The 12922-nt window shown below is 36.3% G+C and overlaps 1 long non-coding RNA gene across 1 annotated transcript; it reads left to right on the plus strand.

Moving 5' to 3' along the window:
* Nucleotides 1-1768: 1768 nt before the first annotated feature.
* Nucleotides 1769-4932, plus strand: LOC131327060 (uncharacterized). Its single transcript, XR_009200163.1, has 3 exons — nt 1769-1928; nt 2036-2117; nt 4668-4932. It is a non-coding gene; the product is annotated as an uncharacterized LOC131327060 (long non-coding RNA).
* Nucleotides 4933-12922: the final 7990 nt, after the last annotated feature.

Below are 12922 nucleotides of genomic sequence, written 5' to 3' on the forward strand. Positions count from 1 at the left end.
ATTATTTATCTGACATGACATAACACGCGGGTCAGCCCAGTTGGTAACACGCGTGCACGAGGATCCGGAGGTTCCGGGTTTGATTCTTGGGAAAGCAAAATAAATTTACCACTGGTTTTATTATTGATGGTATTATTTCAGGCGATTTTTGAATTATTACTGGCAGTTTTTGGACTATTAACGACAATTTTCTCATGCCGCTAATGCTAAAATTTGGCATAGTGATACATGGCAATACTAGTTCTTTTTGCGAATTGAGGGTAACTTCAATCAAGAATCGAAAGCGTGAATTACTGCTTTGATTGAAGCAGGGTTGTTACATGTAACTTGATTTCCATGAAAACCTTCTTCCAGCTTGACGTGCGGCTTCAAATCAAGTTTTCTCAAACATTCCAATGCAGTTTCGCATCCCATAATGTGATGCTGAGAGTATATATGTTTGGTATAGAGTTGTAACATTACATGTCTGTTCCGTCTGTGGCAAGATACAGTTTTCCGATTTTGTTTTCTTCAGCTTTACCACCTTTATATTTCATTTGTTTGATATTATAATACTTGAACACAAAACTATTGTATTGTCATACTGTGGACTAAATTTGTATATATAATAAGCTCATGTTTGGTCGTTTGTATATAATGAAATTCGCTCTATTCACCATGGTATTAGTTTTTTTCGATTTTGTTCATCGTCTCTTGACAAAAGCCATGCACTTGCACGCTAGTACTATCCTGTAGCTTCTCCGTGGACTATAAAGGAACTTATGTTAGTGAACATTGATGCTCTTTGACATCTAAAGTACTGGAGACCACTGGTTGTGTTTGTTGAACTAAGGGCTATTTTTCAGTCCTGGTTTATATCTTCTTGTAGTATTGGTGAATTTCATGTAAATCATTACTATTTTACTTGTTTGTTATATGGTTCGTTTTAGTCAGGGCAAAAAGATCTGAGGGAGTTTTGTCTCTCCATTTAAGAGTTTTGTTTATCCTTGTGAGAGTTTTGTCTCTCCTAGTGAGAGTAATAAAGTTCGCCTTTGGGCGATTTGTTTACTGTTTGGGCTCGAGAAGATTAGTATGCATCTATTGGTTGTTTGCTAGAAATTCATAAGTGTGTTTATTTCTAGTCGAAATTCATCTGATCGTCTGGGTTCTTATTGTTTTTCTTTCTTGGCTAGCAATGTATCTCTTTTTGAGACTGCTATAGGATATATATGAATTTTTCTTTCTTGCTATGTATCAGTTAAATGATTAGTTTGGCTTTGTCCCAGTTATCGGTAATGAATTTCGTTATGTAAGTGCCGTTGGGCTTTATTAGTGCAATACCTCTCACTTTTGTAAAAAGAATAGTACTCATGTATTAAGTGCTTAGTAAAATTTATTTTTACAACTTGAATAAACAAATAAAGTTACAAATTGAAGCTCCAAGTAATCTACTTGATCAAATACGTAAATTTTCACATTTAATACCAAACACCATTTATCATTTTTTTAAAGCCAATAAACTTATAACAGAAATTCTTGCCCCTCCACAAAAACTTTATAACAGAAATTAAACTAAAAGTGTTAGCAAACGGGGCCTATTTTACCTTTCAAACAAGTGTCCTTACTTTTGTGGATACTACCGAAAGTGAGGAAAATTATTCGCACAAAGACTCGTGACAAAAGAATCCCCCAACGGGATCCACCGAATTAGGCCTAATGATTACGTACTTACGTGATTGAACAATTCAGTCGCATTCCTAATTTCGGGTACCAAAAATTTCTCTCTCGCTCTCTCTCTCTCTCCGAAAATTTTGGAGAGAATATTTCTCCTTTTCACTATATATTCATTCCACCCCGTCTTCATGATTGAAACAGAAGTTCTCTCTCTCAGGATTGTGCATCACAAAAACCCATGGTAGAACTTGTTCCTATCCAGTTCTATGGCAAGAGTAAGGAATTGTATCAGGAAATTATCATAACTCTTTTCACATTCATCTTCTTTGTGCTATTTTACTTTCTACCCAAGGGATTCTAATCTATTTATTTTCCCCTTCAGTTTTTGGAACTAGAAACAGGTGTTTGCCCACGAGAGTCGGAACATCTCAAGGAGCTAAGGAATGCCATGGAAATAATCCCGCGTAAGAATCCTCTCTTGGGGGTGTTTGGGACCCTCTCAAGTACTTTGCATTATTTAGTGTTTATAGGATATCATTTGAAAAAAAAAAGTAGCTAGACGATTGGATCTTTAAAAATCCTTTGCGTTTCTCTCCGGAGCTTTGCATTTTGAAGAAACAAGTGACACCGTCATTAAGTTATGGCATAGAAAACCAATTCCACTCAAATTCCCAAAGTGTTAGAATACTGATAAACCCAGAATGTTGTTCCAGTTATCCCTTCAAATCGCCGTTGAGCGGGAAATAGCTGTTGGAAGGGGAGGGTATCTAGTATATATTTGAACAAGATTTTTGAAGGGGAAGAGTACTTGTATTTCACTTAAAACTTTAACTTTTTTTTGACATTATACAAAATGACTAGAACCTCTCTATATTTATAGTATCCAATGGAAGGTTCCAGATATCTTCTTCCAAGATAATATCTAGGTACTTTCTAGATTAACACATGAGATCTTTAACTTACAACAAATATCTAGATATTTTCTAGGAATACTCTAGAACTCTTTTAGAAACTAGGTCTTCTAGAAATAAGATATTTATACTTCACCAAATTTTTTTTTTTTTTTGGGCTTCTTTTTTTGGGCTTGTCTTGGACTTATTTAAACTGTTTATGCTCCAACAATAGCACAGTCTTTAATTGGTGGTCAGATACTAGTGCTCATGTACCAACTTTGGGTACGTGGGTGCCCTGAAGTGATACACTCTGCTGAAGAATTGAAGTTGAATAACTTTCTACGGCTTTGCAGCAACCTTTTTGCTTGCACTTGTAATGTTCACAACCGTCTTCCAAATTAGTTCTTCGGTCAATGACAAGAACTCAAGCTCCGCGAAGTTTCGCGTTATATTTCGACTTCTTTAGTCGAATGTACCACTTTAGGACGTGGGAATTCTTGTAGGCCAAGCACATAAGGAAAGTCATCGAATAGCTGATCAATACTAGTTGCAATAATCAGGACATGAATCTGGATCTTCTTGCCGATCACTAGCAGCTCCAAGTAAAGACCTTGCGATTTCCCGTTCTCTACAGCTATTTGAAGTGGTAATAGGAATATCACTGTGGGCTTTTCAGTTTTCCATCGCTTGGGAATTTCAGTGGAATTGGTTTCTACGCCATAGCTTATGACAGTATCGCTTCTTTCCTCAAAGTGCAAAGCTCCAGAGAGCAATGCGGAGGATTATTAATAAAGAGCCATTCATCCTTTACTTTTTTGTTTTAAGTGAAAATCACATTCACAATCATAGAAGGACGTACTTATCATCATGTGACGCTTAAAAAGCATATATACTACCCGACAGGGCTCTCAAACACCTCCAAAGAGGATTCTTACGCGGGATGATTCATTCATTTTAATTTCAAGCCACTTGCCGACCTGATTTAGTGGCGAAGTCAAGATTTTAACTCAAAGGGCAGACTTCATAGACATATTTTTTTACCGGAACGTATACTTATGTATATCATAAGGTTTTTGCTTTTCAAAACATTACATTTTAACATTAAAATGATTATAACCTAATGCAGTTAAAGTATACTAATCATTTTGCTTTTTTCTTTAGGCTACTTTAATTGTCACGTACTTATTTTTTATTTATGAAAGAAATTAAGAAATGAGAATGTAAAATAATCGATTTCTTATCAAATCAAACTAAAATTATTAAGATTATAAATAGCTATACACGAACAACTATTAATATCATTCAAAATCAGGTATATACAAAATAAAAATTTTAAAATTCAGACGCTCGGGAAACTTGGGCCGGGACCCAACATATAGCTCCGCCCCTTTGATTATGGCATGCTTGTTTTGTATGTCATGGTTGATTCTAAGATCTTTATATGTACCGCAAGCCAAAGGAAATTTCCTTAGAAGGTAAGACAATGACTATAACAATATTAGTTTCATAATATTGTCTCACTTCACAACATTCTCAATAACAAAACATCCAAGTACAGTCTTTGTAGAGTACAATATTAAACGATAAAATTAAGAGATGTACTTTAGTCTTCTTTTGGTTTCCAGGCAATTTTATCATTCGCTGTGTAAATCCTCAACGGGAGAAGACTTGTAGTTGGAAAAGGGAGAAGAAGGTGGTGTTCAGTTAGGGATGTTGTCTCTAGAAGATCAACTTGCTGAATAATCATTCCTAAATGAACACAACATTGTTCTCCGGCCCTTTACAAAATACAAGTCTTTTTCCGCTAAGGATTTACAAAGCAGATGATAAGGTTGTGTGGAAACCCAAAAGAAGACTAAAGTTCTTCTCTTAATTTTTCCTTTAATGTTCTCTACAAATTCGTTAGTTGGATGCTTTGTTATTGACAATGTTGTATAGTGAGACCTTATTATGAAACAATAACTGTTATAGTCATGTCTTATAGATTTTGGTTATATGATTCTGCTTTCCAAAGAAATTTCGGAATGGTTGGGAGGGGTGTCGAAGATCTCGAGGGTTCACTCTCTATCAGTGGATACTGAATGTTTGTTCAATGTGCACTACAAAATGTGTGACCTGAAGAATGGCATGTTTTTTCTTCAAATTCAGCTTTGATGAGGAATACAACCGTGGGGGAAGCTTTTTGTTATTGCTGCCGTGTTTTCCTTAGTCGAAAAGCGCATGGAAAAGGTTTCTAGTTTTCGAAGTAGTTCCTTGATCATCTCGCATGTATACACCAGCTCACCAAGAATCTGAAGAGTATGCTGGAGAGATGGAAGTATTTGGTGCTACAGAACTGCTTAATTAGGTCTTTGTTTGCTGTTGAGGTTGAAGGCTTCATCTTGTTGCGATTGATTGAAACACTAAAACTGTCACAACATTTTTCCTTTGCTTACTCATCAATCCAGAGTAGTGTTGCTCTATTGCATATAGGGGTGCAATCGAGCCGAGCCGAGCCGAGTTTCGGCATGTTCGGGCTCGGCTCGCCTCAAAAACAATGAGCTCGAGCTCGGCTCGAGCTCGTGACGAGCTGCAGAACTCGAGCTCGAGCTCGGCTCGATAGGTATTTTCGGAGCTCGAGCTCGGCTCGTTCGGCTCGTTTATGAAACAAATATATATAAATATATATATAAATAAATATAAATATGTAAAAAAATATATATATAAATATATATATAAATATATTATATAATCGAGCTCGCGAGCCAATTCGAGCCGAGTTTCGACTAGCTCGAGCTCGGCTCGTTTATGAAACGAGCTCAGGACTCGAGCTCGAGCTCGGCTCGTTTTTGTCTTGAACCGAGCCGAGCCGAGCTGTTATCGAGCCGAGCTCCGAGCCGCTCGCGAGCGGCTCGGATCGTTTGCAGCCCTAATTGCATACATGACCCCTAAGAAGTACGGATACAGATAACATAATAAACAAATTCACATGATCGAATTGTCGATCTTCTTCATTTATGAATTCCATAGTAATGAATCAGCCGTCGGGAATTAATTACTTGAGAAATCATGATAAAATTTATGCTTGATGCTAGCTCCTTGGAAATAATGAAAGAAAACCTTGTTCTAATGATGATAACATGATAATGTGTGATATCATGATTCACTATAGCTATGTATAATTGAACTTTTGTCTTGCTTTAAGTTAGGGTAAACTACAGTTAACCCCCTCTAACTAAGCTTCACGTGCACTTTGCCCCCTCTAACTTTTTGTTTTGACACTCAATCCCCTCTAACTAACTGAAATTCAAACGGTCATAACTTCAAATGGTCGTAACTTCTTTGTCTGAAATCGAAAACATGCAAATTGTATATCGATTTTGAGGTCTTGAAGTCATCTTTCTAATGACACCAAAATCATATCACGATTCAAAGCACACAGAAAGTTATGATCAAAATGGTCTTTCAGTCTACCAGTCCTTACTCTTTTGATCATAACTTTCTGTGTGCTTTGAATCGTGATGTGATTTTAGTGTCATTAGAAAGCTGACTTCAAGACCTTGAAATTGATATATAATTTGCATGTTTTCGATTTCGGACAAAGAAGTTATGACCGTTTGAAGTTATGACCGTTTGAATTTCAGTTAGTTAGAGGGGGTTGAGTGCCAAAACAAAAAGTTAGAGGGGGCAAAGTGCACGCGAGGCTTAATTAGAGGGGGTTAACTATAGTTTACCCAAAATTACTTTGCCGCTAGAGGATACTCCTTTTGTCTCTTAATGGTAGTCTTCTATGTATAATTGAACTTTTGTCTTGCTTTAAGTTACTTTGCCGCTAGAGTATACTCCTTTTGTCTCGTAATGTTAGTCTTCTATGTATAATTGAACTTTTGTCTTGCTTTAAGTTACTTTGCCGCTAGAGTATACTCATTTTGTTTCTTAATGTTAGTCTTCTATTCTATTTTGGGATGCCATTTGATCTCTTTGATAAGCCAGCAAAAAAGTGTAAATTTTGGATGACTAACCCTCAAAAAAAGGATTAGAAAATAGAAGGTATTCTTAGAATTGAATAAAATGACAATATGGAAAATCAATGACTAACCCTCAAAAAAAGGATTAGCAAATACTAGAAGGTAGTCTTAGAATTGAATTGAATGACAATATGGAAAATCAATGACTAACCCTCAAAAAAAGGATTAGAAAATAGAAGGTAGTCTTAGAATTGAATTAAATGACAATAAGGAAAATCAATGCTGATCATTTCTGAAGATGGCATCTAAGTCTCCTTTAAAAGGTAAAACTCTAATTAAACATAGACATGCTTTTGTTACTCCAGAGATTACTGCCATGGATTTGATCTGGAAGTCATACGAAATAGGGTTGTACCGGTCCATGATAAGATCTTGGAAAATTAAGCATAAAACTTTTCCTCGTTTTAATCTACTAGTATGTATTCAACTAGTAGAATCTAACAGAGCAGCGAGTGTTCAAAAAACAGAGCAGCGATGGGCACAGATCCCATATCTGTGCCAACCCGCTTGCAGATCCTCTTTGGACTCATTTCAGATCAAGCAAAGATAACGAGAACCGTTCATTTTGCGTAAAACATTTTATCTAGGGTATGTGCAAAAAATTAGCTCAATTGAATATGGACAGAGACGTTCACGAAATATTTAACTTTACTTCAGAATTCAGGTTTGAATTCTGGGACAAAGTCGGATGTTTTGTGAATGCCCTTACCGATACTTAATTAAAATATTTTGAACAAAATAAGAGGCTCGATCGTCTTTGTACAACCCCGAACTGGTCCCTAGGCGATCTGTGAGCTCTGATCATTCATGTCCGTAAATCAAATGGATTTAAATAGTAGTAGATACTCCAAAGTCCAAACACAGCCTTCTTTCCCGTTCCATTTAAAATTATTTTGGGATTAAGAATTTTCGGGAATACGAAGGAGAGATTAAAGATAAGATTAAGCTGATTTTGTTTTGATTCGTTTTTGTATTCCTTCTGATATTAAAAAATAAAGTTGAATCTTTCAAGTTGACAGCGTATTTTGAATTTAATATCCGCTTGCATTACGACTTCAGTTGTGACTATTACGTGGGTCCCATCTAAATTGACTTTGTGGTCGAATCATTCACATGGGTCCCCCCAAAGATGTCGGTTACCTCCTATTACTCTCATAAGGAAAGTTAGAGTTCGAGTCTCCATAGAGACGTTTAGAGTCCAGGGTCCTCATAAGGGAGGCTAAAATTCGAGTCTCGGTATAGGCATTTGGAGTTCAAGGTCCTCACAAGGGAGGTTAGGCTTGAGTCTCAGTAGAGGTGTGTGAAGTTCAAATTTATGTAGAGCTTCTGAATCCCATGTGAACTAACAAAGTAAATCATTCACTAACTCCGCAGTAATATACAATAAGTACTACATAACTAGTGTTAATCCCAAAAATGAGTTTAATTATAATGTGTTTAGATCCAAGCACAAAAGAGTAATAAAAAAGAAAAAAGAAAAAAACAAACTGGTCTTAAGTTTGAATTGATTGAAGAGGGTTTCTAACCGATCACGAGCAGTTGACCCCTTAACTCTTTTGGCAATACGAACATATTTAAGTAATTGTCGGTATGTAAGACCATAATGAAAACACAATTTGGTTTCTCTTCTAGACAAATACAATATTGAGATTTTTCTTTTCACGAAACACGGCTCAAAATCAATAGGTCAAATTTGTTTGACGGAATGAATAGTAAAAAATGCATTAAAAAAAAATTCTGTTTGAAATGTGATCCCATCGAAATTTAATGCTCTTGCATAGAATTGTACCATATGTCGTGTTTTTAAAAAACTTTAACCAAACAGCTGATAGGTGATCCATTGGATATGAAAAATTATTTAATATTTTTGAGCACTGTCATGTAGTGTTTCAAGTCTCTTTTTCAGCACACATTATAGTGAGATTCAAGATAAAGTGTGTGTATTCCAACACAATGTATGCTAGAGAATGGGCCTGGGGCATCACGTGAGGGCACTAATAAGTACTCATCGGATACATTAATTCGATGTTGATCGAAAATCTGATTAAACAATCGTACCTACACTCACAATTTTTTTTTTTCGAGAATTCAATAGGATTTATTCCAAAATTCAGAAGTGTCCTCACCAAAATATTCTGGAAATGTTAAACCGCCCTTTGATTTGTTGTAATAGCCATGTCAATGGATAAGAATTAAGTACTTTTAGAAATACAGTCAGTTAATAATGAGAACCTCATAAAACCTATAGAAATGGCATTGAATAATATATTACTATAAGAGCTAATTTTGCCTTTTTAGGTGCCTACCGGTCAAAAGTTGGAGCAAGGCTTTTGTTTAATTAGTAGACCAACTTTTTTTTGTTTATTTACTTATTTTTTTTATATGAACCAAGTTTCAAATAACAAAAATTCAAAACAATATATGCAAATTAGTAAACTCAAGTTAATAAGCAAAGGCTACTTAAATATAATCAACTAGGGCTAGTTCAGTTAGTCATAACTCTTGTATCTTACTAAGTGGTCAGAGTTTGAATCTTTTCACCTGCATGTGGGTATTCTTCCCTAAGATGGGTATTTTCACTCTTTCTTTGGTTTCTACCCTATCATGAGCTTATTTATTGTACCAAATGGGTTGTTGGGCTTGGTTATCCCATGAACACTCACAAAAATTATTACAAATATTTTCTATCCTTCTTTAAGTCCAAAATACCTTAAATATTTGCTTGAATATGTTCAAAAAGAAACCGGTAATTATTCAATAGTTTGAGAGCAACACAAACATTATGTGAAATTTATACAAATTAGTCGTGGACTCTACAAAAATACGTGATTGTTGGATGTTGTAGAGCACCATGTGGCGATACTCCCGGACTATTGAATTAATCCACTCAAATACGGAGTAGTAAGTAATTGTAACTCGTATTTTTTTATCATTAATAAGTATCATTAATAATAATAATCTTCTTTTCCTTAATACACACACACACACACACACACACAAATATAATTATTTATTTTTCTCAATTTTGCATGCAATTATATGCATGCATGCAATATTAATTTTTTTTCCTACACACACATGCATACATGTACACCCTCTCCATCTCCCACACCTCACTCCCCTGCAATGTCTCCCTCTCTCCCTCCCACAGCTCCCTCTCTCTTCAGCCATTACTCCCTCCATTCCTTTTCCTCCAAGAAAAACCAAATATATCCCCCATTGCCCAAACCAAAAATTCCTTCATCACCAAGCCTAATTCGAATTCAGAACCTCCTTATCCCCTTAATACTTCCTCCCTGAACATAAATTCGTTCTTATCTTGTCCATTTCAAAGCCCAAGAGATCAAACTTTCATTAATGCAATCTTATCACCCTCTTCAAAATTCTCCTATAAATACCCCACCACTTCGACCCACGAGCACGCCACCATCTTCTCACACACCACTGAGTCAGAATATAAGAGAAAAACAGAAGAAAACAAGCTCCAAACTATGGAGTTTTAGAGAGAGAAAGTGAGAAAGAGAAAAGTGAGTTTTGTACCTAGACCCAATCGAGATCCAATTCAACCCTCCCGATCACTTCCTACAACCCAAAGCATCCCTAAGCAACCATCAATTCGATCTCAAGGTTCACCGATGATAGGCTCGTAAATGTTCACATTAGCGCCTCCTAATTTATCTTTGTTAAGTCCTATTTATATTATTATTCAGAATTTAATGTTTAATTTGTGTATTGTAGGTATTTGAAAGATTTGGTGCAAAAACACGAAATTAAAATATTATACAGTGATTGAGGCTGATCCTATTGAAGGTCAATACAGAGTCAAGAATTTTACAATGAACTTTATTGGTCCACGGGCATGACACATAAGGTGATAACTTACAATTCAATTGAAAGTTAGGTCGGCAGTATTTGCGTGCGTGGCCCACGGCTGGGAATAATTATAGAGTTAAAAAGTACAAGGGTTTTCGGCTATATATAACAAAAAGGATCGATTCCCACGGAGATATAGGTTTTCACGGACGAAAAAGGAGGAACGGGGGCTGCCGAGATCTCTTTCTGTTCCTATAGGTTTTCTTCGGAGTTTTATTCCTTTCAAGTTATTTGAAGTTTTGTTCAGTTACTCACATTTTAGTAATCCGTTTTAATTTATGTTCTTTATTAAAGTTATCCGTTTGTGTTTGTTTAGTATTGATCTCTCGTTTATTTTTCATCTCAAGTAATAGAAGCATGTTTCAAGATAGGGTTTCTTGTGTTTCTTGTTCAATGCATAGTGAGTAGTCATATAGATAGGGTCGCAGGGTGATTAGCACATCGTGGCTAGTCTGGGCACTGCTCTTATTAAACAACGAATCAGATAATTTTAGATTGGTAAAATACTTCCCGCAGACGAACCTAAACATTGTCGGAGCCCATGTGAACGGAAGAATGGGGGTCCAAAACTCATTCTCCGCTGCGCATGGGTAAACGGCGACCATGAGGTTTTGCATCTTGCGGGGTATCTTTTCCAAATTAAAGTTGAATGTTTTTAAGAACACCGAATGGAGCAGGTTAATCCGGACTGGTTACGAGTGTTACGAACCCTACGACCAGACCTTCTTTTAATTGTCTGAAAAGTTCAATTATTTCGTAAGTTTAGTTAATCTCAATCAAAACGACAAAGGGTGGCTACCTAAGAGCCCATTTAAATTATAACAACCCGAGTTTTTAGTCAGCATACATCACCGTCTTTGTGGATTCGACTCCGGTCTTACCGGATATTATGCTACATTGGTCTCTGCCCTACGCTTGGAGCAACCCATTAATTTAGGTCTAGGAAATCGTCAAGCACCCGATCAAAGAACCCGAAGTCATCTTCTCCAAAGTTCAAAGTTTCGATTTTGAATCAATTCGATTCAAACCAAGGTATTATAATCCTATCCAACCTCTTCTCTAAGTATATTAAGTATTTTTAGGCCTAGAACATAGTCCCATAGGGTCCCATGCATCAAAATCATAAAGAAAAACAAAAACAAAAAAAAAACCAAATCTGGAACATACCTTGCGGCTGCAAACTTCGGGCTTGAGTTTGCGGTGAGATGCCCCACCGCAAGGTTGACTAGTCCAACCTTGCGGCATGTACAGTTTTGCTTCGAATCGATTTTTCCTATTTCCTGTTTTTTTGTGCAAACTTTTCCACCACCCTAGAAAGCCATATACTGAAGCATTTGTGTCGCTCATGAAGGTTTTGTGATGAACCTGTTTTGATGACTGATGTTTTGTTTAACGTTTTTTAGTCGAATAGGAGTGCAAGCCTTTATTTGTATATGGACGGCATTCCCTTATATAATGCCTTTTTTGGTAATATAATCTTTTACTTGATAAAAAAAAGAGAGAGAGAGGGAGAGTGTCAACATATGATGGTTTCTCTATTTTCCGAAACGCTCAAGTACGACTCCTTTTACGTTGGTGTTACCGAGTCAACTAACTGACCAGATTTAAATCTAAGTTTGATAGTGATACTAGTTCGCAGTTGTCGTACCTGGTGGTATTCGATCCAATCATGCATAACATCTCTTACAGAGTCATAATTTCTTGGAGTGGATGTGAATACCCGTGCGCACTTCATGAATTTCAAGATAAACTTTGAATGGGACTTGTCCAAGCACAAGACGAATAGACTATGATCACCAAATCCAAAGAGGTAAAATATTATTGCTTATGAAAAGAAAATCGTTGGCTTGCTATGTGTGTATATGGGGAAAAAAAAAAAAAGAAGCTATATGTTAGAAACATTGAATATGTGGACTGAAACTGCCAAGCCAAATCCAACTTTTCATTCGGCTTTCAAGATAATGATAAGTTAGATGATTAAATCGAACATCTATAGGTGTCGAATTGAGCTGATTTTTCTCTTGGGCCCTTGAAACAATGCTTTACATTTAATAAGCAACTTGGATCATTTGTGTGAAATTCGGAGTAGGCTCCATACATGGATCTTTGTGCGATCTATGTGATATATGTGCTAAAAGTCTATGTGAACAGACTTATTGGTAAAAAAAAGTGCTAAAATGCGCTGATGACACTCTTTATGCTTTTGAAGACTTTATACATCAATGGGCTCCGATTTGTCATCTAAATCAAAATTCAACCCTTGTTGATATATTCGTCCCATCAAATTTTTTAACTTCAAATTTGGTGTTTGAAACCAAAGGCCTCACTGTGTAACCGGTGCCGGACCTAGTTGTTGCCGATTTCTTGGACGACTCCTCAGACATCTTCAACCCAATTCTCGTAAATCACCAAGCCAAAAATCCAAAGAACCAAGCAGAACAAATCGAAGTCTAGGTCGAGAAATCTATGCTTTGATACAAATTTGTTGTGCGGAAG

This window comes from Rhododendron vialii, chromosome 5a (assembly GCF_030253575.1).
Source record: "Rhododendron vialii isolate Sample 1 chromosome 5a, ASM3025357v1".
NCBI lineage: Eukaryota > Viridiplantae > Streptophyta > Magnoliopsida > Ericales > Ericaceae > Rhododendron > Rhododendron vialii.